We start from the raw sequence: 23,927 nt of genomic DNA on the forward strand, positions 1-23,927 counted from the left end.
ATTTCATCTTGTTAGATTTGATTCATCTTACAACCTCCAAAGAACTTTAAATACCCAGCTTTTGTCATCTAACATGATGATGAGCCCTCCCTCATGTATGTCACCTCTAGATACAAGTTGTAGATCAAATGTACAGGACAGGCCTAAGTCCCCGTGCCTGCAGGCTGGTGGCTCAGTCATCTCTATGTAAATCTGCCTAATTGCTCATATTCATATTCACAAGAATATCATAGAACTGTTAAAGCCTGGCTCAGGTGAAGTTATGCTCATCTGAACTATCAGTCTTCTAAATCTAACAAAAAAGAGAATTGGTTCATTTGATACTTGATTATGGTGAACCTCTATCAGTTTTTGGCAGTCATCACTCTTGAGTATTCATCTATGTAATACTCCAGGCTAGAATTTTTCTGGACGTTAGTGCCAAGCCTGTTGGCATATACTTCTAGAATCTTCCTTTTGTTAATTATTTAGTTCCTTATCTTTGAACGCCATTCCTTTCTTTGAGGTTTCTGAAGGACTGCTGACGGTGATTCATCTGCGGCATAGGTCCATACTTTGGCTGTCTGTGGGTGTGATTCATCTGAGCCTAAAAACCTGACTGGACTTAAAATGGCAGTAGCTCCCCCGGCTCCACACCTGTCTTAGTTACCAGAGTCGCCTCTTCCAGTCAGCAGTTACCAGAGTCGCCTCTTCTGGTTTGAAGAACGTTCCCTTAGCGCAGGCAGGCGAGGAACTATTTCTCTTCTCCTCTGCTGGCTGCAGCGTCCCACTGGCTTCCCCAAACAGGCCTATGCTTCTTTGCTTTTCTTCTCACTCTGATGCTAATTTGACAAACAAATGACAAACAAAAACCTACCCCTGATCGTTATTCACATTTCTCACCTGTTGTAATTCATCCCAGATACTAGCCTTTTGGACTTTCTTCTGACTGATAAATGCTGCTGTCCTTTGTTTAGCTTCATCTCTATTTTATCCTCCTGCAGCCCAGACATGCAAATAGAGCATCCCAAGCTAGGAGTGCAGCCCTTTAAAGGACTTTGCAGGGCCTTCCTGGCTGTGGTCCTCCCTGGGCTCTTTGGACCACAGGAGGATTTCTCCAAGCTCAGATAACCTCTGCCTCCCTGTTTGCCTTTCTGATACTTAGCTTCTCACCATCATATTCTCTCTCATTTTAAGCTCTGACTGGCTCTCTGGGCTGCCTGGCATAACCCTGTGGGGCTGAGTTAATGACTCAGGACAGGAGTCGGCCATGCTGACCGCCCAGAACTTTCATTCCCACCCTGACTCCCCGAGAGACCAGCTCTTCAAACCTCCCACCCAGGGCAGGGCAGGGCTGGGGCCACCGATACCTCTGCCAGAGTTGAATTCTCAAGGAGCATCTGGGCCTCTCCCTGAGCTGAGGCAAAAGACCAAGGCCGCCCAGCCCCGGGTCAGAGAGCCAAAGGAAGGGAATAGGTCAGGGATGGGCCAGCAGAGGGAACGGGCTGGCCGAACTCAAAGCAGGACATCTGGGGGAGGCTGGAAAGTTTGCTTTCGATAACTCTGAGGACTCTAATCCAGGGGGCCAGGCAGCGGGGCATTCCACTTTTCTGCAAGAGGAACTCGGTACTGGGAGACTGCCTTCTGAGTCGCCATACTATTTTGGGATGAGTAAGTCAAGGAGCAACCCTCTCCTGGCGCCTGGAAGTGCCTCACATTTCCTCATTTTAGACTTGCCGTTCCTATAAAGAAAAGCGTCAACTCCGTTACAGATGCTGGATCATTAAGGCTCAGGCTGGATGGAATTTTATCTCCCCACTGTCTGTGGACAAGGATTTACTGAGAAAAATCTCAGTAAGGGATGTTGATTTAGGGAAGGCTTTTTAGAGGACCCACTTTAGGAATGTGCATTTGCATACAAACAATGAAAGTGCTAATTAAAATGATTCTCACATAGTCATTTTAGCCATGCAGGGACTGCAGCTCGGCAACACTTGTATAGTGGAAATGAGTGTACTTGGAAATAATAAAGTATTGCTCCTTTCATCCATCTAACCAACTAAGACTTATTGAACGCCTTCTGTTTGCAAGGCACTGTGCTAGAACCAGGGGGTTGGGCATTGAAAGGTCAAGTACAAAACCTGATGTTTGCCCTCTAGGGTAACCAACTGAGGGGGGTTCCTGGGACATGAGACTACCAGGAAAGTCCAGGGAGAACCAGGGTGATTGGTCACCCTACCTCAAGAGTTGAAAGTTAGTAGGAATTAACCAAGTTCCTAAAATGCTCTGCCTGTGGATGGAGACCACATCCACTCACATTGTTTTAAAAACTCTCTGTATTTTGGGGCGCCTGGGTGGCTCAGTTGGTTAGGCAGCCGACTTCGGCTCAGGTCACGATCTCGCGGTCTGTGAGTTCGGGCCCCGCGTCGGGCTCTGTGCTGACAGCTCGGAGCCTGGAGCCTGTTTCGGATTCTGTGTCTCCCTCTCTCTGGCCCTCCCCCATTCGTGCTCTGTCTCTCTCTGTCTCAAAAATAAATAAACGTTAAAAAAAATTTTTTTTAAAAACTCTCTGTATTCTGCCCTTAGAGTTTTTCCTCCTCCATGTTGAATAGTCAAATTCCCTTTTGAAGCTATATACCGACACTTAGAGTATTTCTGTTGCCATCATCCACCATACCGGCATCACCTGTCACGGGGCACCTGCTATGTGCAGGACTTTGGACTTTGTCGTGGGGAGTGTAGGTGGGGCCGGTTCAACACTGAGGTGCTATGAAAGCCTTTCCAGCTCCTGACGGAACACCACCACCAACTCCTTACCTTTTTCAAAAAGTGTGTTAGGGCACAGTAGGTGCAGAATAAATATTTGTGGATTGGAGGTTATCAACTTTGCAGTTAAGAGTACAGGTTCTGGAGTCCTGTAGACTCGGCTTCAAATTCTCTTCCATATACTTGCTTCGTGATCTTGGCTTGCTGTAACTTAACCTATGAGCCTCATTTTCCTCTTTTGTGGAATTGAGATTAATACAAGGGATTTATTGTAATATACCATAATAGTAATAACAACTATGATAGGCTGCATGGTATAGTGTATAATTGAATGTACTCTGGACTCAGACCGTCAAAGTTCAGATCCCATTTCCTAGTTATGTAACCACAGGCAAGTTATTGAGCCGCTCTGGGTCTTAGTTTTCTTATCTGTACAACAGAGATAATAATAGTACCTCTAACAGAGGGTCATTAAAAGTGAGAATTATACGTGAATCTCTGAATTTTCCAAGGGTGATGAGGGTAAAGTTAGTATGACAACATTCCAGGCAGCTCCTGCCTGTGGTTTTGGCAAAGTAAAACCATTGTTTGGGTCTCAGCTTTCAGTTAAAATTCCGATGTAATCTCAGACCTTATTTTTAACCCTGCCCACCCTCATTTCCCCTTTTCTGATATATATTCATGTATATCTAAATGCTATCTTTACTTGTATATCTAAAAATATGTAAGAATTATACAACACCTTGTGCTTGGCATGTAATGTCATATAAATGTTTGCTAAACTGTAAAAACTATACAGCATTTCATTTTGGTTATTTTAAAATTTCTGTGAGATTAGACAAGTCAAGTATTAGTCTCTTGCCACCTGTTTATTGTTGTTATATTTGAGGGACAAAAATGAGATTCTGATGGGTTAAAATGGCTTGCCGAAGGGAACCTCGTTAGTAAATGTTAACTGGGCCTAGAACCCATGGTATTTGCAATAAAAGGTACAGGTGTACCTATACTCGTTTATCAAAGGCACATGGGTATGCACAAAAACATTAAGCCTTTGATATAATAAATCTGGAGACAAGCGAATAGTGTATTTACCCCCTTCTATATCCACTGCTCTCACTCAAATGTGCCGTGATCCCCTAGAGTACTGCTAACTGATGTTCTCTGTGAATTGCAGCATTGAACTTGTACACTCCAGTTGGTTCTCTGAAACTTATTAAGGTTGCCAGTTTAAACCTCTTCCAGATTCTGTCTACTATCTGGCTGGACTCCCTTTGGAGACCAAAAGATGCTACTGTGTTTATATACCTGATTGCAAAGCCTCTTAGAGGAGCCATTTCATTCAAGGGGATCCCAGGCTACATAGGAACACTCCCTCTCCCCCTGCCTTTATATGTGGTGTTGAAACACTTCATTTCTTGTAAGAAAGTTAATTATGAAAGGGGTGTATCCAGGAATGTGAATATAGGTTTAAAATGTTTGTGTTTACCAATCTGCCACTCACTCAGATACCTTTAGATTAAAACATGTTCATGTTTGTTCATTAACGTGAGCACTTAAAAAATGCTGCTGTGTAAGGTGTTAAAATATAAATATTCTATATGAGCAGTGAAAGGTGGTTTAGTACTTAAGTCCTATTTTTGAGCTCTGGAATTCAATTCCTTCCTGTTACCAGCTGAACCTGGGACTGATGTATTAGATGAAAATATAGTCCTATCTTCAAACGTGGACAACAGGACATTCTGTCCTCCAAATTTCAGTGTTTGAATCGGGCGTTGCAGGAAACTTGGCTCCCTCTCTTTCTTTTCAAAATAATAAACAGAGATGATGTTGCCTCAGGTTTCATCTGATGGGGCTTAGATGCTGTTGCCTCATAAAGGCTGATTCATAGACAAATGGGAACTAATTATAGTAACGTAAAAATAACGTCCCCGTTTAAATTTGGCAAGGCAAGATGCCTTGCATGTTTTGTAGGACATGAGAGACTGTTTCTTTAGTGGCATGGGGGTGACATACCCATTCCTATTTTAGCCACACAGTGGTTGTGCTGGGTCACTACCTGCCCTCTTTTATTTTTTAAAGGATTTCTCTTGCTCTCTCATGCACACGCCATGCACAAACGTTGAAACACCTCTTACTACCTTCTACACAGGGAATTCTCTCTTGTTATTTATCCACTGCATTTTTAAGAAGCAAGTGTCGGAGTAGTAGAAAGCGGATGGCATTTTATTCATATATATGTGTGTGTGTGTGTGTATGTGTGTGTATATATATGTATATGTATACATATATATGTGTGTATATATATACATATATGTGTGTGTGTATATATGTGTGTATATATATATATATATATATATACACATATATATATATTTAAAGTTAATTTATTTTGCACAAGAGAGAGAGAGAACACATGCCTGGGTGTGTGCAAGCATGCTTGCAGGGGAGGGGCAAGTGAGAGGGAGAGAATCCCAAGCAGGCTGCACACTGTCAGTGCAGAGCCCGACCCAGGGCTTGATCCCACAAACCGTGAGATCATGACCTAGGCTAAAATCAAGAGCTCAACTAACTGAGCCACCCAGGTGCCCCAGAAAGTGGATGGCATTTTCAATTTATTTTTTAGTTCTAATTATTTTGGAATATCTACTATGAAAAAGTATTTGATGAAATGAATGGAAAAGTGTCACAGGGTATTCCTATCACTTCTTACCTTCCCTGCTTGGAATTAGGTTGGAAAACATTCCACCATGATTTTCTTCAAATAATTTTGGTCTTTGAATTTGCTTTATATAAATAGGTGATACATGAACCATGTTCTTAATTCAAAAATTAGAAAGATATTTGTCATGAAAATTAAATCTTCCATCTTTTTTTCTGTCAAATTCCTGTACCTAGCTTTCTCCTCAGAAGCACCAGTTTCTTGTGAACTATTCTGGAGGTTTTCTCTGCATCTGTAAATATGTATGTTTGTCTGTTTTCTTTACACAAATGACTTCATACTATCCATGGTGTGTTTGGACCCATGGTATTATCCATGGTTATTTAACCATAATTTTGGAAATCATTCCATCTTACAGTTTGAGCTACCTCATGGTCTTTAATAGTTGTTTCTGTTGAATAGATGTGTCATAACACATAAACAATAGTTTATGAATGGTATTTAGGCTACTAAATCTTTTGCTACTAAAATCATGGAACAATGATGACCCCATACATCTGCTATGTGATAGGCACTCCATCTTGGTGGTCATCAGTGTGGGCTCTAGAGCCTAAGGGCCTGGGTTTAAATCTCAGTTTCTCCATTTACTGTTGAACTCTATGGTCTTGGCTAGTTACTTATTCTTTCTGTGCTTCAGTTTCATCATTTCTAAGATGGTGTTCATCTTGTAGGTAGGATGTGATGATTAAAAGCCTTAGTCTAAAATACCATATGATTTTACCCATATGTGGAATGTAAGAAACAAAACAGATGAACATATGGGAGAGGGGGAAGAAACAAAACAGATGAACCATGAGAGACTCTTAAAGATAGAGAACAAAATGAGGGTTGATGGAGGGGAAGTGGGTGGGGGATGGGCTAGATGGGTGATCAGCATTAAGGAGGGTACTTGCTATGATGAGCACTGGGAGTTGTATGTAAGTGACGAGTCGTTGAATTCTACTCCTGAAACCAATATTGCACCGTATGTTAACCAACTAAAATTTAAATAAAAGTTTGAAAAAAACCCCCAACAACCTTAGTCTATAGAAAGCTTATAGACCGTGCCAGGCATGTAGACCGGTCTGTACGTATTTATTAATAGTGTCATTTGGGCTGATGTGGAAACATCGGAATTTTAAGATGCACTTATCTCTGTGTATTTCTGACCCACTACTAGTAGTAAACAATTTTTGTGTATAGGTTGTAGCTCCTAAATTTACTGAAATGTCATGCTCATCCACCCCTCCCCCATTTCCTCGTTGCTTTTGTGTAACATCCTGGAGGAGAAAAGGAAACATTTCTGGCCACTCTACTCAGGTGTTCAGACCCCTTCAAAGGCATAAAATGTATTGCCTATGGTGATAATTTGTTTTGAAGTTTATTTACTTATTTTGAGAGAGAGAGAGAGAGAGAGAGAGAGAGAGAGAATCTCAAGTAAGCTCCACGCTGAGAGCACTGACGTGGGGCCCCATCTCATGACCATGAGATCATGACCTGAACTGAAATCCAGAGTGGGATGTTTAACTGATTGAGCCACCCAGGTGCCCCGCCCATGGTGATAATTTTTAACAAATGGTTCAAAATCTTCCCCCATCCATAACTAACTTAGAACTTTATGATACTTAAATGTCTTACATTTAGGTAAATACATTGTATACGTATGTGTATATAACTCAAATTTATTTAATGATTTCACTACATTTGAAATGATAAATTGAAACTTAGGGAAGGACTGGAGAGTGCACTTACCCTGATTTAACGTCGGTGGAAGTTACAAGGTCTCCTGTCATCTGTGAATCTTACATCATTGAAGACCATCACTTTTGGATTCAGATAAACCAAAGCTGAAGTCCCCATATTGGTGTTGGCCAGCTGTTTGAGCTTTCACTTCCTGGGCGTTGGTTCCCCATCTATAAATGAAGACATCAATCCAGCTCATAGGACTTTGCGGATGACAGGAAAGAGTAAGTGAAGGACCCAACGGCATATGGCACAGAGCAGGTGCTCATGAACTATCAATTTTCCTACCTTTCCCGTCCTGCATCCTGCTTCCTCCTGCCATCCGCACAATCGCCTGAGAGTAACCTCTTCCACCTGACTCCAGTGTTCTTCATCTCCACGCTCCTGACTCACCCTGTGATTAACCGATGTGCTTTCACTGCTTCAGCCGGGAGGACAGTAGATGTCTCATGTGTCACCTGCCTCTTACCTTGTGGTAACCAGTTTTCAGTGAATGCCAGCGAGTGAGTGAGAGTCAGGCTTGCCATGACCCTAGTGAGGTCATTCCTGGCTCTTTGAAAGCAGTAGCTAGTACCAGTATTGCAAGATTGCAGTTCGGGGCCACAGCTCCTGGAGTGTCACGGAGAATGGTGTTTTCATTCTTGGCTATTCCTTTTGAGATAATTTGCTATAGCTAACTTATAAAAACGATTTTCCCAGATAATTCTTTTTGGGGGAGGAGATAGGTGTGGGTGAGGGATGTCTCGAAAATGTTTCACTTCATCAAACTCCATTTGCAGGGACTTGCAGGCTTTGACTGTTTTACCCCCACTTCCCAAGGCAAAACTTAAGCCAGCTGGCTTATAGACTCCGTGGCCAGCTTTGCTTGTCCCTTGGTTTAATGTGTTGGAGGTGGGCGGCTGGGCACCCAAGCAGAGAGGGCGAACAGGGGAAGTGAAGCTACAGCTGGAAAGGGAGCAGGAAGACCTTTGCTCCATCCTCCAAATCACTTTGGAGAGCAGCTACTCTATTTTGCATTAAGTGTTTTGCTGTGAATTTTTGAAATAGCAGTCACACCCATATTCAAATTAAGAACCAGGGTGCTCTCCAAAGACATGCACAGCCAGGCCTCCACCATTCTGCAAACAAATATTTGGATAATAGGAACCATTGTTACCACTTGGAATGTTCTTCCCAATTATATTCTCTCTCTCTCTCTCTCTCTCTCTCTCTCTCTCTCTCTCTCTCTTTTAATTTTAGAGAACATGAGTGGGGGAGAGGGGCAGATGGAGAGAGAGAAAGTCTCAAGCATGCTTCATGCTCAGCACAGAGCCTGGTGTGTGGCTCAGTCCCACAACCCTGGGATCATGACCTGAACTGAAATCAAGAGTCAGACACTCAACCGACTGAGCCACCAAGGCACCCCATTCTCTCTCTCTCTCTCTCTCTCTCTCTCTCTCGTTTTCCAGACTTTCCTATCGTTTCACACCAAGTAATTCCCACTGTCCAGTTTTGGTAGTTCACTCTGGGCCGTTTGGTCATTTGTTAGATACAGCCTCGTGTGTTGAACCGTTAATTATTAACCCTGTTGTCCTGTAGGCATTTTCCCGAGTTGACGCCTTGGCTTCCCCACCAGGTCTTCCCTCTGGGATGAGGCACTCCCCAGCCTCTGTGCTGCTGCGGGCGGGTGTAGGACAGTGCTTCTCAAAGTGTGATTCTTCTGGCAGCAGCAGCACCCAAGAAGTGTTGGAAATACACACCAGATCCACTGACTTAGACAGTTTAGGGTCAGACACAGCAGCCTACAGTTAACCATCGCTCCTGGCCATCCCTCTGTGTGATGAAGTTAGAGACCCTCTGGTATGGCCAGAAGAACTGGGGCTTGGGGGTTGGAGAGGTCTGGGCCTGAAGCTACCTCCGTCATTTACAAACTGACCTTAGGGAAGGGTTTTTTCTGTTTCTGCTCTCCCATTCCACTGGGACTATGTAGAAGTTTGTTCTGCATGGCGTTAATGGGTGCCCTAAAGGGAGGGAGGAGGAAATGGTTCTGTGGGCAAATAAATTAACAGAATGCTGCTTGAGTGCATTTCAGTGGGATTCCTTATGGCTAGACTTCTCAGATACCTAAAGGTATCACTGAAGGTCACTGAGAGTTGCCATGGAAAGACATTGCAAATTTGTTAGATTCTAGAACACCTTTTTTGCCACACGCTAGCTTTTCTGGCAGCACTGTTCTGTGGAACATGTTTTGGGAGATGCTGGCCTAGGTGATGGGATAGGGTCCTATTAGCCTTGTGATTTTACAGCCCGGTAAACCAGTGTGAAATTCAGAAACTTCAAATGCAGGTAAATCAGACATAATGCCAGAATTTATAATTTGGGTAAACCAGACTTACACAACAACTTGAGCACTGGAACAAAATGGAAGTAACGAAACATTGAAGAATATAAGGTTAATATATTTTTAAAGCAGCAAGTTTTTCTTCAGTAGAAAACCATACACTAGGAGAGAAGTGGGAAAGATAAGGAAAATGTCACTTACTGAGTGTATTGGGAGTCCTGGCAGGAATCCTATGGCACATTCAAATCAGGTAATTTAAGGAGATTTAAATAAAGGAACTATTTATAAAAGGTGTAGGCAGAGTTTGGGAAAAGCAACAATGGTTGACGCAGGACTTATTCCTCTCTGTATATGCAGGGTTTTTCACGTAGCCGGTACAGTCCTCATAATCACCCCAAAGATAGGTTTTATTATTTCTTACTTTGCAGAAGAGGAATGTGAACTTGAAAGAGGCAAAGGAAGTTACCTTCGATGCTAGCTGGAGAATGGAGGCAAAGTTCCAACTGCAATGTCAGACTCGCAACCCCACGCTTTCTCCACATATTTCTTTAGGGGAACATCCTCTTTTCCCTCAGTCTTTCTCCGCGTGATGAGGCTGAAAACACTGCTCTCTAGAAGCTCATGTTCTGAGCTAGATGTGTTGCTCTGAACAATCAGTAGACTGGAGAAAATAGCACATTAGGCAAATAATGTAAATTAACAAAAGAATATAGATTCCATATATATGGGAGAGAGAGAAAGGCAGTAAGTTGGAGCTCTGGAAATCCATCATCTGTCCTTTTTTTCGGGTTGGTCCCATTCTAGAAAATAGGCTTGGAGGATATGGGAGCCATTTGAAGGACACAAATGAGGCAGCATAGCTTGTTGGGGGTAGGACAAGGTAGAGGGAAACTTTTGAGACATATGGCGCAGCTTGGGAAGGCTTGCTGTGGGCATAGCATGGAAGAGCGCTCTATGCCCAGGTGCCTCCACCAAACGGAGACAGTGCTGGTGGTAGGAGGTGGGCAGGCATGTGGGAGAAGGAAGAAGGCATGGTGGGATCCTTGGGTGCTTCTGACTCCAGTTTTTTACATTGGGGCCATGCTTGCCCAGTGAAGTCTCCATAGCTTAGCACCTTTGTTAGAAAGTGGTAAAGGGGGGCGCCTGGGTGGCGCAGTCGGTTAAGCGTCCGACTTCAGCCAGGTCACGATCTCGCGGTCCGTGAGTTCGAGCCCCGCGTCGGGCTCTGGGCTGATGGCTCGGAGCCTGGAGCCTGTTTCCGATTCTGTGTCTCCCTCTCTCTCTGCCCCTCCCCTGTTCATGCTCTGTCTCTCTCTGTCCCAAAAAAAAAAAAAAAAAAAAAAAAAAAAAAAAAAGGTAAAGGTAGGGGCGCCTGGGTGGCTCAGTTGGGTAAGCGTTCGACTTCAGCTCAGGTCATGATCTCACGGTTTGTGAGTTCGAGCCCCGTGTCGGGCTCTGTGCTGGCAGCTCAGGGCCTGGAGCCTGCTTCGGATTCTGTCTCTCTCTCTCTCTGTCCCTTCCCTGCTCACTCTCTGTCGGCCTGTCTCTCTCTCTTTCTCAAAAACAAATAAACATTAAATTTTTTAATACAAAAATGTGGTAAAGGTTGAATTTTTTAAGAACTGATTTTACCTCCTTTAGGAAGTTTCAGATATGAATGCTTCATTTCTCTTATACACTAAGAAAATTTACAAGTCGTGTCTCTGAGGAGGCCACTTTCCCCATATCCTTTTGAATTTGGATTGGCTTTTCCTGCTCCATTAAAATACATCTTATGGTTAAGCCCTCTTGATTCTAGAAAACAAAAAAACCTCTCAAGTACTGTGCACAAGCCCTGCCTTTGAAAACATCTGGTAAAAATAACAAGTCGCTTGGAAAACCCTGATTCTCAGATGCGACCCCTGCCTCTTTATTAGCAGGGAGTCACTGGAGTAAACCTTTATTTCCTGTTGCTTCCACACAGCGGTGCTTCACGGAAATATTTTGCATGTTTCCTTAGGCAGCAGGGAACCTTGAAGGGCAAACAGAGTGCCGAGGCCCCAAATAGGAACAGAGATGCCGTCTCTGCCTGGCCTGGTCGCGCCTCCGGGGGCTTGGAGAGCCCGCCTGGGCCTCGGAGCTTTGAAGCTGTGCCGGGTCTCTGCCCCAAACCGCAAAAAACTTCAGCTCTCCCCAGGCATGAGCAAGGCCCGACCTGCCACACCTCCAGCTCTTTGTACAAGAGAGGTGTTTTAAAATAGTCTTAAATGTCAGACGTATTTTTTTTCACAGCATTCCTCAGACATCTCATAAATTATTCTGCAGTGAAACTTTAATAGGGCCGCTTAGAAGATGAAGAGTTCTAGTCAGTGGAGTTTTTGGTAACTTAAGCAACTAACTGTTAACCTCAGCCCCTCCTGCTTTCTCCACCCCAGAACTCATTGAAGAAAACCATTATGAATTAGAGATAATCTTCCTGAAACCATGTTCGAGGCTGTCTTCGATGACAGCGGTCTTCTGTTCCCTCATAATGTTGTGTGTTAATTTGAGTAATGTGATATTCTAATATTTGATTGTTTTTGACTTAAAAGCCATTTGATAGGGTTCAACCTGGTAATGGTAAAGAAAGTAAGGAGTTTGAGCTCAGAATTTTCTGACTTCATAGTATATCACGAAAAAAAATTTTTTTTTTTAAAGTCTGTGTTACCCACCTTTCTTGCCAATTTACTTCCTAGGGACATAGGTAATTAAAGATTCTGGTTTTAGAATTTGTGTTGCTGCCCCGTCTGTGTCTGCTGTCATATTGGCTCCACGTTGAGCCTTTTACAAATATGCATCACATCTACAGCTATAGACCTATTGGGTTCTGGAGGTAAGCGTGTGAGCCTTCTTTTTGCGGGTTTTTAGTCTGTTGTGATTTACTGTTACATTTACTTACAATGCTTACTGACTTGATTTATTTGGTTACTGGTTTCTGGAAAACTGGAATTTGGAGAGAAGTGAAATTATTTATTGGTAAAAGAGATAGAAAATTTGAATTTGGATCTGCCCTAATAGTCTGAGATATGTGGTACAACACAGAATTGTTGTCACTTGATGCCTAGAGCAATGCTCTCTAGACACTGTTCAGTCCATAGAAAGAGAAACTGTATTAAGGATGCTAGTATACCTCATTGCATGGTATTTTTCATTCTTCAAAAATTGGACTTTGTAATTAATCAATGTCTTAGTCTTTTCAGGCCACCATACCAAATACCACGACTGGGCTTAAAAACAACAGAAATTTATTTCTCACAGTTTAGGGACATTCAACCTCAAAGCACCAGCATGATCATGTTTTGGTGAGGGCCCTCTTCCACATTACAGACTTCTTGTCGTAGCCTCACATGGTGGAAGGGTTATGACTCTGGGGACTCTTTTATAAGGACACCAATTCGATTTATGAGGGCTCTGCCCTCATGACCTAAGCACCTCCCAAAGGCTCCTAGTACCATCTACCTTGGATGTGAGGTTTTCAGCATATGAATTTGGGGGGAAATAAACCTTTAGACCATGGCAACATTTTATTATGTAGAACATTCTATTATTTCTTTGTATATGGATATGGAAATATGGATACTGGAAAATCTTCCAGTATCTGGAAGAATTTTTCATAGTGACGGTATATTTCTCAGTGTCATTTGCCTTTTTATATAAAATCAAAATATTTATTGCTCCTTTACTACATCCAAGGCACTGTGTGAAAATTCAGAAAGAATATTTGTAGTGAATAAAGAATTTTGTTCCTCTTGAAATATGATGTTAGCATGACATTCTCCTTACCATTTGGTCTACAGAAAGATAAGGCCAGTTATCTGTGTTTTGACTCAGGGCAACATCCTGTGGGGGAAACAGTGCTGAATAGGGAGCCCTTGTTTTACTCTTGGCCAGGTCACAATCTCACTCCAACCATGTGGGTGGGCTTCTCCTTCCTCACCTGGACTGTTTTCTCAGCTATACAGTGAAGGTGTCAAACTACATTATTTCTGTGGTCCCTCATAACAAAATAAACCCAACATTGATTTTTATTGAATGTTTTTCACTATGTAGGTCACTGAGATAGGTCCAAATGAGTGTAAGAGAATCTCTTGTGTGAGTGTTTAAAGGTTCCTCAGAGCTAAACAAAAACAAACCCCCAAAACATTTATTGACCATCCTATAAGAGTAGGTCACTGCAACGAGTAGAGTGAACGTGTACTCAGCCACCCTTCAGAGAATCATCCCTGGCTTACAGAAGAATGACCAATACAACAGCCAACACTTAAGTGGGAAAAAGTAGACCAGCCAGTGAGTGCCCTGAGTCAAAGAAGTCATTTATCAAGCACTGCACTGTGTCCAGCTTTGTGGCAGGTGCCCCTGAGTGCTTTACCAGTGTTACCGCAACCAGATCTTGTAGAAGCCACACGAGAGGGATTGCTGTAATACTCCATTTTATGGATGTGGAAACTGAGGTAACTTGCCCAAGATCACACAGCTAGTAAGGGATGGAGCTGATCATTTATACCGAACCTACATTCTTTTTTTTTTTTTTCCTTTTAATGTTTACTTATTTATTTTTGAGAGAGAGAGAAAGGGAGCACAAGCAGGGGAGGGGCAGAGAGAGAGAAGGAGACACAGAATCTGAAGCAGGCTCCAGGCTCTGAGCTGTCAGCACAGAGCCTGACGCGGGGCTCAGACCCATGAACCATGAGATCGTGACCTGAGCCAAAGTTGGACATTTAACTGCCCGAGCCCCCCAGGTGCCCCAAACCTACATTCTTAATCACCATACCTCTGAGGGAAGGCAAGGGCAAGGGCATGGGGAGAGATGCAATAGGCCTCTCTCATTAAAGGAAAGCATGGGAATTGCCAAGGGTTAGTGATGGAAGGAGAAGGGGACATTCATGATCACAGGCCACCTACATCGGCCCGTTTCCCCGGGCTCTCTCACCTTGATCCCCGTCACTGCCTTGCTGGATCCCGGGGAACACTGCCTCTCTGTTAAGGCTGTAGCCCACGCCTGGCCAGAACCAGGCCTTCCAGCTTCCCCCTAGCGCGCCTGCCAGAGCTAAAAAGAGCTGTGTGTGTTTACTGGAACTTGGGATATCTCTGCCACTTGAGTTGACAAGAGTCAAATCGAGGGAGTAAACAGCTGGACTCCCAACAACTATGTGGAATTGGAGAGTGACGCCAACAGCATAACTATACAAAAGTTTGTAAAAATTTTTCAAAATTCAGTTTTACTTCAAACTAATGTTCCCCTTGTAACATCTCCATTTATAGAACCAAAACATTCTAGTTTGGGAATTTGCTGTGAAAGGCTTATAGTCCTTAACTAGCTCTCCGTTCATTCCTTGGGCCGAAGGTGTCACTTGTATCCACTCCCAGCCCTCAGCCCAAGCTTCTGTTCACTTCCACTCTCTCGGCAGCCAGCAGTGGACTGTCTAGGCATCGCGTGGCTTTCACAGAACAAAAGACACCATCATCTTGCTTTGAAGCCCCCTCCACAGTTTGGACCATAGGCCTCTGGAGGGCAATGGTGGTGTTCGTCTCTGTAGCCAGCCCTGAGCACAGTGTCTGACACTAAGCTGGCACTTCATAAAGGCTGGATAGGTCTGTGGGAAGGTCTGTTGAGCTCATTCTCTTTTTTTTTTTTTTATTTTTTTTAAATTTTTTTTTTTCAACGTTTTTTTATTTATTTTTGGGACAGAGAGAGACAGAGCATGAACGGGGGAGGGGCAGAGAGAGAGGGAGACACAGAATCGGAAACAGGCTCCAGGCTCCGAGCCGTCAGCACAGAGCCTGACGCGGGGCTCGAACTCACGGACCGCGAGATCGTGACCTGGCTGAAGTCGGACGCTTAACCGACTGCGCCACCCAGGCGCCCCGAGCTCATTCTCTTAATCACCAGAAAACAAATGCAGTGGAAAGGTGTTTACAAAACGAGGTGGGAGGAGTGGAAGGAAGGGAAATGCAATGCAGTGCCACGCTGGTACGAGGTGATCTTTAAGAGCCTGGGATTTAAGGTCAGATCAGGTTTCTGTCACAATCCCACAGCATATACTGGTCATGTGACCCTGGGGAAGACACTGAACCATCTCCTCCTTTCGAAGTTGGTAGCAACAGTACATATGCTCTAAGGTTATTAGGGTTAACTGAGATCTTGTATGTCACATGCTAAGCATAGAGCTCCTGATGACACAAATAATTGTATTTTATTTATTGCTAGGGAGACAAATCAGATTTGGCTACCTCTCAAAAGAAACAGGAAGCAGACTTGAGTATGTGGCTCCCCAACTCACTAAATTAAAAAAATGTACATGTTGCAGAGTGGTGTAATCCTGAATGCTTTGCAGTCACCTGTATCAGAAGCGAGTTCACCAGGGTTTGAGTGCTGTTTGTCAAAGTTTGGTCCTACAGATGAAGAAAGAGGTTGTTTTAGAGTGGTGACAATATGGATCTTTTTCTTTAATTTTCAGACGTTTAATTCTGTGCTTATAGTTTCCTTGGTACTTGAAAATATAAAAAATAAAACCTGTTAGATCTAAAAAGAACAATACTCTTGAAATGAGAGGAAACTCTTTTTCTTCTAAAAAAGAGCTTAATACTTGAACAACTGCTTTTGAATTTCTTTGGTTGTAACTGCTTTCCCAGTTGCTTTTTATAGGAAACTATTTTCTGTTGCTGAATAGTTAATAGAACTGTCTGGTGGAAACACGTTGAGAAGTTAGCAGTTTGAGTTTGATATAAAATGTAAACGTTGCTGTTACCGTAATATGAGAGGATAAAGCATTAATGGACTTTTAGAAATCAAAGTCTGCTTAATTAAAAAAATTTTCTTTACATGGCATCAACGGATGTATCAGATATATATCTTTTTTTTTTTAGGGTATAGTCATTTTATGGGTGATGATATGAAACAGTCTGAAATTTTGGGCACATTTGATTTCTTGGCTTTCTCAATTATCCAGTTTAGGAATATTTAAGCTGATAGATGAATGTGCTCCTAGTAGATTTCTCATTTGGAAACCCTGTGCCAGACAATGTGCAGATGGGGCAGCAGTCATGCCTGGCAGGCCTAAGTGCAATTATATTTGCACGTTGTTTTACTCACTGTGAACAGTTTGCAGGGGAAAAAGGAAAAACTGTCTCCCTGCTGAAATGAAATTCTGACACAGTCAGTGCAAATTAGAAATTCTATTTAATTTGATGCAACAAATTCATAATAATTTCCAGCTTTGTGTCAAGTGTTGGAGCTGTGGGCATTTAATACTTGGAACTGCCGTAACTTGGTCATATTGACCAGTATTTCTCAAAGCATGGCCTTAAACCACATCCCCCAGAAATGCAGATTTTAGGCACCCCCCCCCCGCCTTGGAACTTCTCAATCCACACGTCTGGGAGCAGAAACTGTAATCTGCATTTGAGACAAGTGTCCCCTCCCTGTGACCAACATACAGCAGTTTTTGAGGCCCTCTGATACAGCGGGAGCATTTTTTACGAAGATTATTTTAGTTGTGCTTTGAATTGAAAAAATATTTTTAAATCCAGAGAATTCAAATTTATAATGAAAATTGAAGTCCAAGTTAGGAATTTAGTTGAAGGGCACATGTAAAATGCTCCTGTTCTTTTCTGAATTCTCTGATTCATCAAAGTTGACTAGGAGCAGGGTTACAAGTAGTACTTTAACTTTTTCAGCATCCATGATGAAACGTACATTTGGGGAAATCATTAATGATTAAGTCATGTTTGAATTTATAAAATAGGAAATTACTAAGTTTGGAGGAAAAGGGATGAAGAGAAAGACCCAGTGTTACCTCCTATCAAGGGTTAAGACCAATATTTATTTACTTGGGGGCAAAAGTAAAGACAATAGCCAGTTCTCCACAAAAAGACAATGATGGTTTTATTGGGCTCTTCCCACCACATAGCAGCATTTTTGGCCTTTAAAGTAATGAAGTTAGAGGTCAGTTTGTGGCTTGCCATATTCTGTATTGCAGATGCATCTTTTAAGGAAAAAAAATCAGGACATGAGAAAAAAAATCACTGTATCTTAAAGTTTCTTTGACTTAAAAAAATGATTTCATATAACATATCTATATTTAAATGCAATTTCTTAATGTCATTTGTGTAGATTTCAGTGATAGAAGAAATGAATAAGATTTAACCTTTTTAGTGAAGTATTTTATATGTACTTATTTAACTTTAATAATTCTTGTAAAGAATTGATATTTTTGTTTTAATATTATTTGTGTTGGTCTCCTATTCACTGACACCGTTTTACTGATTTTTGGGGACTCACTGCCTCACTGCCTGTGTCTTCCTCCATCTGTTCTGTCTCCCTGATGATAATGGACCCAGCACGTTCTGAGAGAAACCGCACTATATTTTCAGCAGGAGCAGAGCACCACTCTAAGGATGATTTCCTTATCTTCCATACGGTTGCCTGAAATCTGCCTTCTAGCACTGTGATCTGTGAGCTACCACGACCCAGGCGTTCAGTCTGTTTTCTTTGCTAGGAATTTCCAGAGCCACGGCTGGGTCACCCTTTGCCTTTTCTGGCAGCTGGTTTCACTCTGAATTTAATGAGGGAGCTGAGCTGAACGGCCAGAGGAGGGTTTCCCTGTCTGGCCCCTCATTGGAAGAACTCGGCTGCTTGTCCACGTTCAATGAGTCAATGCCCGCTGCTGGGCACTTCCAAGAATAGGCTCTTCCAAGCCGGTGTTCATCTGGTCGGCGTCTAGGGCACCTTCCTGAACTCACCCACTTCTCCCTCCCTCCTCTTTCAGCTTTGGTGTAAACCAGCAATGAAGCCGGAGCATAAGTATTTTAAATTACACCTATATGTAAAATTTGGCATCTCTGGGATTTTCTGTTCACTGGTTGGACTTTAGCAAAGTACGTGGGCACACTTCATGTAGTTCTCTTGGATTTCATGCTCCCCAGGGCACCACTGTACCTGATTCGCTGCACTTAAGTTTTTTAGTTACTTTTTATTTTTATTTTTTTTTATTTTAGTGAGCAAGCCGGAGACAGGGGTGGAGTGGGGGAAGAGAGAGAATCTTAACCGGGCTCTAAGCTCAGCACAGAGCCCAGTGCGGGGGTTGATCCTGCGACCCTGGGATCATGACATGAGCCGAAATCAAGAGTGGGATGCTCGACGCATTGAGCCACCTAGGCGCTCTGCCAGTTTGTTTTTAGAGCTGTGATATTAGCACGTGGGAATTTGAAATGCTTCATCACCATGCTGAGAGGTCAAGTGTTTTTTCTTGTCTGTTTTTAAGAATTTTGAGCTCATATTTTAGTTTCTTCTCCCCTTATATCCCAGTATATTTACTTAGGCTTTACATTTTTACATAAGGAAAAACCTATTTTTGCACTTTTATTATTAAACAGGTAGGAAGAAAGTCTATGATTGTGTGTAATATATTCACCAAACTACACAAATACTGCAGCTCCCTGTAAGAAGATTGGGAACCAACCCAAGAGTTCTAAAGTTACATTTTTATGACGGGTTTTTGTTGCACACTTCAAGGGCAGGAGAGATTTTTGTGTGGGATCCTTATTTTTCCCCCTCTCTGCAGTCTTCTTAAAATGCTCTCTGTTAGAATCCTGGTGGTTTGACTTCCAGATCTGTACAACATACTACAAATTAAAATAGAAGAACCACTGTTCATTCCTCACATTTAGTGAACTTTTATTGCATGAATTAATGGGTTCAGCAGCACCAAAGGGCATTTGATTGTGGGCTTGCCTTAAATTAATGATTTATTTTTAAAAAGGAGAAAGCCATTTATTCCCCAACTTTGTACTTGTGTGTAAGATTTTAGAATTTAATTTTAAAGACATTTGGGTTTACTATAAATGTTATGAAACCTTAGATTTTAGTTTTCTACTACTGCTTTTTTTTTTTGACGAAAGAGAATGCCACAATGAAATTTTTCAAAGCCATTTAGAATATTTTAGTACTCTCATGACTTACAAACTCATATGATCATAGATGCTTGTCGTCAGGGAGATTAACTTCAGGAAAGCACAGCAGGACCCCAAACCTAGGAGCTGTCACCTCTATTGCTGACACGGTTGGCTTTCCCCAGTGTGTCCTGTTGGACTTCAGGGCTTCTAATATTTGGAAATTGTGGTCCTTTCCAGCCCTGATGTATTATGATACTCTGAGAGTCCTTTGGCCACATGAAACCTTCTTAAAGACAGACCGCATTGCATTTCTTCCCCATCCCCTTTTTCTGTGATTGAACTCAATTCCTGACCTTCTTACAGACAGCCAAAGGCACTGCTGTTCTATAACCTGCAAAGTTCTATACAAATGCAGGGTGCTGGGTGGAGCTACCTCAAGTTTTGTGTGTTCTCTGTCCAAGGCAGAAAGCCTTCATTGCTGGCAGTGCCCCTGCCTCCTTCCAGCAGAATCCCGGTAAACTGTTGTTATAGTAAAACAGTGACTAACTCGAGCCTTTTATTAACCAGCATTTCCACCCACCTACTACTATGCTCATTTTTGGAGTTAGAACGAGACAAATGGGAAATAAACCAATTATATCAACACGTGATCATTTATTGAATTCTTACCGTGTGCAGGCACTGCTACATGGGCGATGCTTGGTCCCATTAATCCTTACGGCAGCAGGGAAATTAGTGCTATTATTAATCCAGGGGGAAACTGAGTTTCAAAGCGGTAGGATCACTGCCTCAACACCTGGAACTATTTGCTGATAGAGCTCAATGTGAAGCATTTAATATTCTCTTAATCAGGCTCCTTAATCTAGATCTCAGGATCATCACATTAACTATAATTGAATACGTAGTTCTCTTCTTCCAACATTTTTTGTCATATTTACATGAGTGGTGAATTGTGAAGACAGGGTCATTTTATGTCGAGAACTATTCTCTTTAACATTAGTTTGAAAATGATCCCTCATTTGTCATGTTTTAGTCTATGGTAGTGGTTGTTAATTGTAATGTCTCCAGTTAGTAAGCTTTGTGAGTAATAAAGGATTTTTGACACCTTTTGTTTTCTGGTAATTTCATGTCAGCCACCAAGGCAAATGGGCAAAAAATAAGACTAGCCGTGGGCAAAAGTGGCAGAGTGAGATTTAAGGAGTAAGCTCCAAAAATCAGATTCTCTCTGAGCAGCAGTTTTTGCAGCAAATAAGCAAGATAAGACAAATGTAGAAATTGTCAGCTGTGGTTGCTGTAATCAACGCTTTTGTGGAGCTTTTCACAGCCAAATGGGCAAAACAAGTTTGCTGGGAGCTGCTTTCCTGGGCAGAGAGGGTATATATGGTTGAGGGAAATCGGAGGAGGAAGTCACAAAAAGCAGTAGATGTCCATGCATTCTCCGTTGGCCTGGCCTCAGCTCATGTACTCTCCCTGCACCAGTGTCCCCAGCCCCCCTAGTTCATCCTGTGTGCCTCAGTCAGATTGATTTTTGGATTAGGAAATGTCTAAAGAACTCACCTTGGGTTCTGTGGTCTGATAGAGGCAAGTACAGATGCCTTTCCTGGATTCAAGGCCAGTTGGTGACCATGTACACCATCTACCCAATGTTATTTCCATATGCTCTTCAGTAAAAGTCCTTCCCATCAACTGGATTGGACTTGGGTCTATTCTGTGTATATGCTGTGCTGTGGACTAAATACCACCTTTGTGGAACCCACCTCAGAAACCCCAGCTTAGGCACTTTGTGAGAGCAGCTCGTGACTAGCAAAGGACACAGAAGACAGTAAATTTTACGTGGAGTCAAGTGATACCCAGTAACATAACATCCATGAGAATGAACTGTGCTGTGAAAGAGTACACCAGTTACTTTGCTTCTCATGGGGAGCTGAGTTAGAAGAGGGGATTGTATGGTTGGGGAAAGACAGACCATGTGACTTAGGAGGGACAGGAAGTTGGTACAGTCCCCTCTTAAGAGGGGAGCGGAGACTGTTTTGTTAGCCCGAAGACTCCAGCCTCCCTATCGTTGGACACCTACTCAGAGAAACCAGCTGCGGAGAAAGTGGGCAGGAACCTTCCTGTCAAATGCTATTGATGATGATGATGAGAGCAGCTGACATTTATGGAGCACCTTCTAGTCCTGTGTTAGGCATTTGAAGTGCTCGCTTTCTGCATTTAATGCTCAGTGTAACACTCTGAGACCGCTGGCTGCTGGTATTCCCATTTTACAGATGAGGACACTGAGGCTTGGCAGGGTTAACTGACCGCATATCATGCCTCTCATAAGTGGCCGAGCAGTAACTGAAATCCAAGTTATTTTTGCTTTAGAGTTCCTCTACACATTTTTTTAAGGGGTGTGTGAGTAACAGGGTGATGGTGGATGTCATTGATTCGTAAAGGCTACTAGAACATGCTGTGTGTAATTCTATTCAGTTTAGTCTCCTCCGATGAACACTTTCTGTAGAGAAGTCATTATCCTAAGAACTGCAGTGTATTTTGCACATTCAGAAAAGGGTGCTTTGGTCAGCACATCCTGGTCTTTCCCACTAAGTCCTGAAGTTCTCTTAGCTGGCATAGTCTTACACTGGAGGGTGATTTGTAGATGCTTTTCCGTGCTGTCTTTAGTGATCATCAAGGTTTCAAAGCTCTTCGTCTTCTCCCTCCAAGTAGGATGTAAGGTCTTGGAGGCAGGCACCATCTCTTGTTTTGGCTGATAAGCTGATTAAAAATGTTCCTTGAGATTATCATCTCTCTTTTTTAGGTCTGTATATTCTCTGAATAGCCTACATGTAGTAATATCTTTCTTCAGGCAGGGACTGTGTCATGCCTCTTTGAGGCCACATTGTGGAATGGAAAGAGCCCAGACTTGGGAGCCAGCACCAGGATCTGTATTCAGCTTTCTTAGTGCTTCTGCAAGACTTTTTAACAAGTCTTCTAACTCGCATTGAGCCTGAGTTTCTCCTTTCTCCGTGTGGGTATAGAAACCTTACAAGGTGTTCTCAAAATGAGAAATGACACATGCAAAGTTGCTGGTTCATCTGTCTGAAGCATGAGCACAGGCTCTTGTCTAGAATGCATGCACAGTAAATGGGTCTAGATCATCATGACTTGGTTCCTTGAGACCTGACTTCTAAGAGAGCAACCGTGAAGTGTCTTAAAAAACATGATGCCTTTGTCGAAAGTGTCCTTCATTGCCCGACTTTGCATAGGAAGACAGATCTAGAGATGGATTTCTTGGTTCTTAGATGCTCCTCTAGTTCGTAAAGCTTAACGTTTTGTACAGGTGAGTATTGGTACAGGTAATATCAGCTTCGTGATGAGATATACAGTGACCCTATTCATCAGTCTGTTAAAACAATAAACAAAGAGTAACAGGACTAGACAGCACCTTCTTTGCTAGAACCATTTTTCCTTTTATAACACAATTTACGATGTTTCATATTTATTTTTAAATTTAATTAGAAACACCTTATGAAATTAGATATTATTAATTTCCTTGGATAGGTGAGTAAACTGAGACTGAGCAAACTAAGGCACTTCCCAGTTTGCGCAACCCTGGCAGTTTGGATTCAAACCCTGTTCTTCTCACCCTGGATTTTTGTTGTTTTCTGCAGACACTAAGCACATGTAGCAACTGTTAGCATGGTTTCTTTTTCTGCATGCATTTAATTTTTATCTATATGTGTCTTTGTAGTTGATGTGGGCTTCTTAGAGACAGCATACAGTTGAGTCTTGTTTTTTTATCCACTGTGACAATCTGTCTTTTAATTGGTGCATGTAGACCATTTGCATTCAAAGTGACGATTGATATAGTTGGGTATACATAGGGCAGCTGAAGTCATAAATGTGTGTATATATACATGCATAAATATAAAATTTCTATTTATATAAAATATATACTAGATGCCAACCTGTTTCCAAGTAGTCTGGTATGAGAGTTGTCATGGATTTTTAAAAAAAATATTGAATGTTTGCTATGATTTTGCTACTATATTTTAGTGATGTCAGCTTAGTTTGAAGAAAACCCATTTCAGAAATTTGCACTATGTTCTCGAATGCTTGGATGCAGCTTTTATACCTGATATATTGAAAAATTGCCTAAAACCAGCACAAAATGAGATTATGAGAATAGAGAAAAAGTAGCTAATATATAATTCACTGATTATTTAGTGACTAATGGAAGTTGGGGTCTCATGTTTATTACTGGTAGGGACCCAGGGTCTGATGAAGTCCTTGGCCTCCAAGACCTGAGTTAAAGGATCATTGATTTTGGGTCTATATGTGTTCCACCTCAGTTATTAAGCAGATACCACTAAGAAGAGAGATTTTCTCAGAAGAAATAATGTTTTCAGTGTTCCATATTGGCTCTTTGCTGGCTAATATACATTCAGTAAAAATTTCAAAACTCCTTAAGGAAAACAAGCAATTCCTGAATAAGCCAGTATTATGAATTGAAGTATTTAAGTTATGTAT

At 42.2% G+C, this 23,927-nt stretch overlaps 1 protein-coding gene and 1 long non-coding RNA gene across 51 annotated transcripts in view; one reads left to right on the forward strand and one right to left on the reverse strand.

Moving 5' to 3' along the window:
* Positions 1-23,927, forward strand: part of SORBS1 (sorbin and SH3 domain containing 1) — a 230,030-nt gene that overhangs the window by 77,073 nt on the left and 129,030 nt on the right. The gene's annotated exons all lie outside the window — the stretch shown is intronic.
* On the reverse strand, positions 7,243-14,549 carry LOC132685085 (uncharacterized). Its single transcript, XR_009612941.3, has 3 exons — positions 14,455-14,549; positions 9,973-10,167; positions 7,243-7,356 (listed from the first exon to the last, which is right to left on the reverse strand). It is a non-coding gene; the product is annotated as an uncharacterized LOC132685085 (long non-coding RNA).

Source organism: Panthera onca, chromosome D2 (genome assembly GCF_046562875.1).
Source record: "Panthera onca isolate mPanOnc1 chromosome D2, mPanOnc1 haplotype 2, whole genome shotgun sequence".
NCBI lineage: Eukaryota > Metazoa > Chordata > Mammalia > Carnivora > Felidae > Panthera > Panthera onca.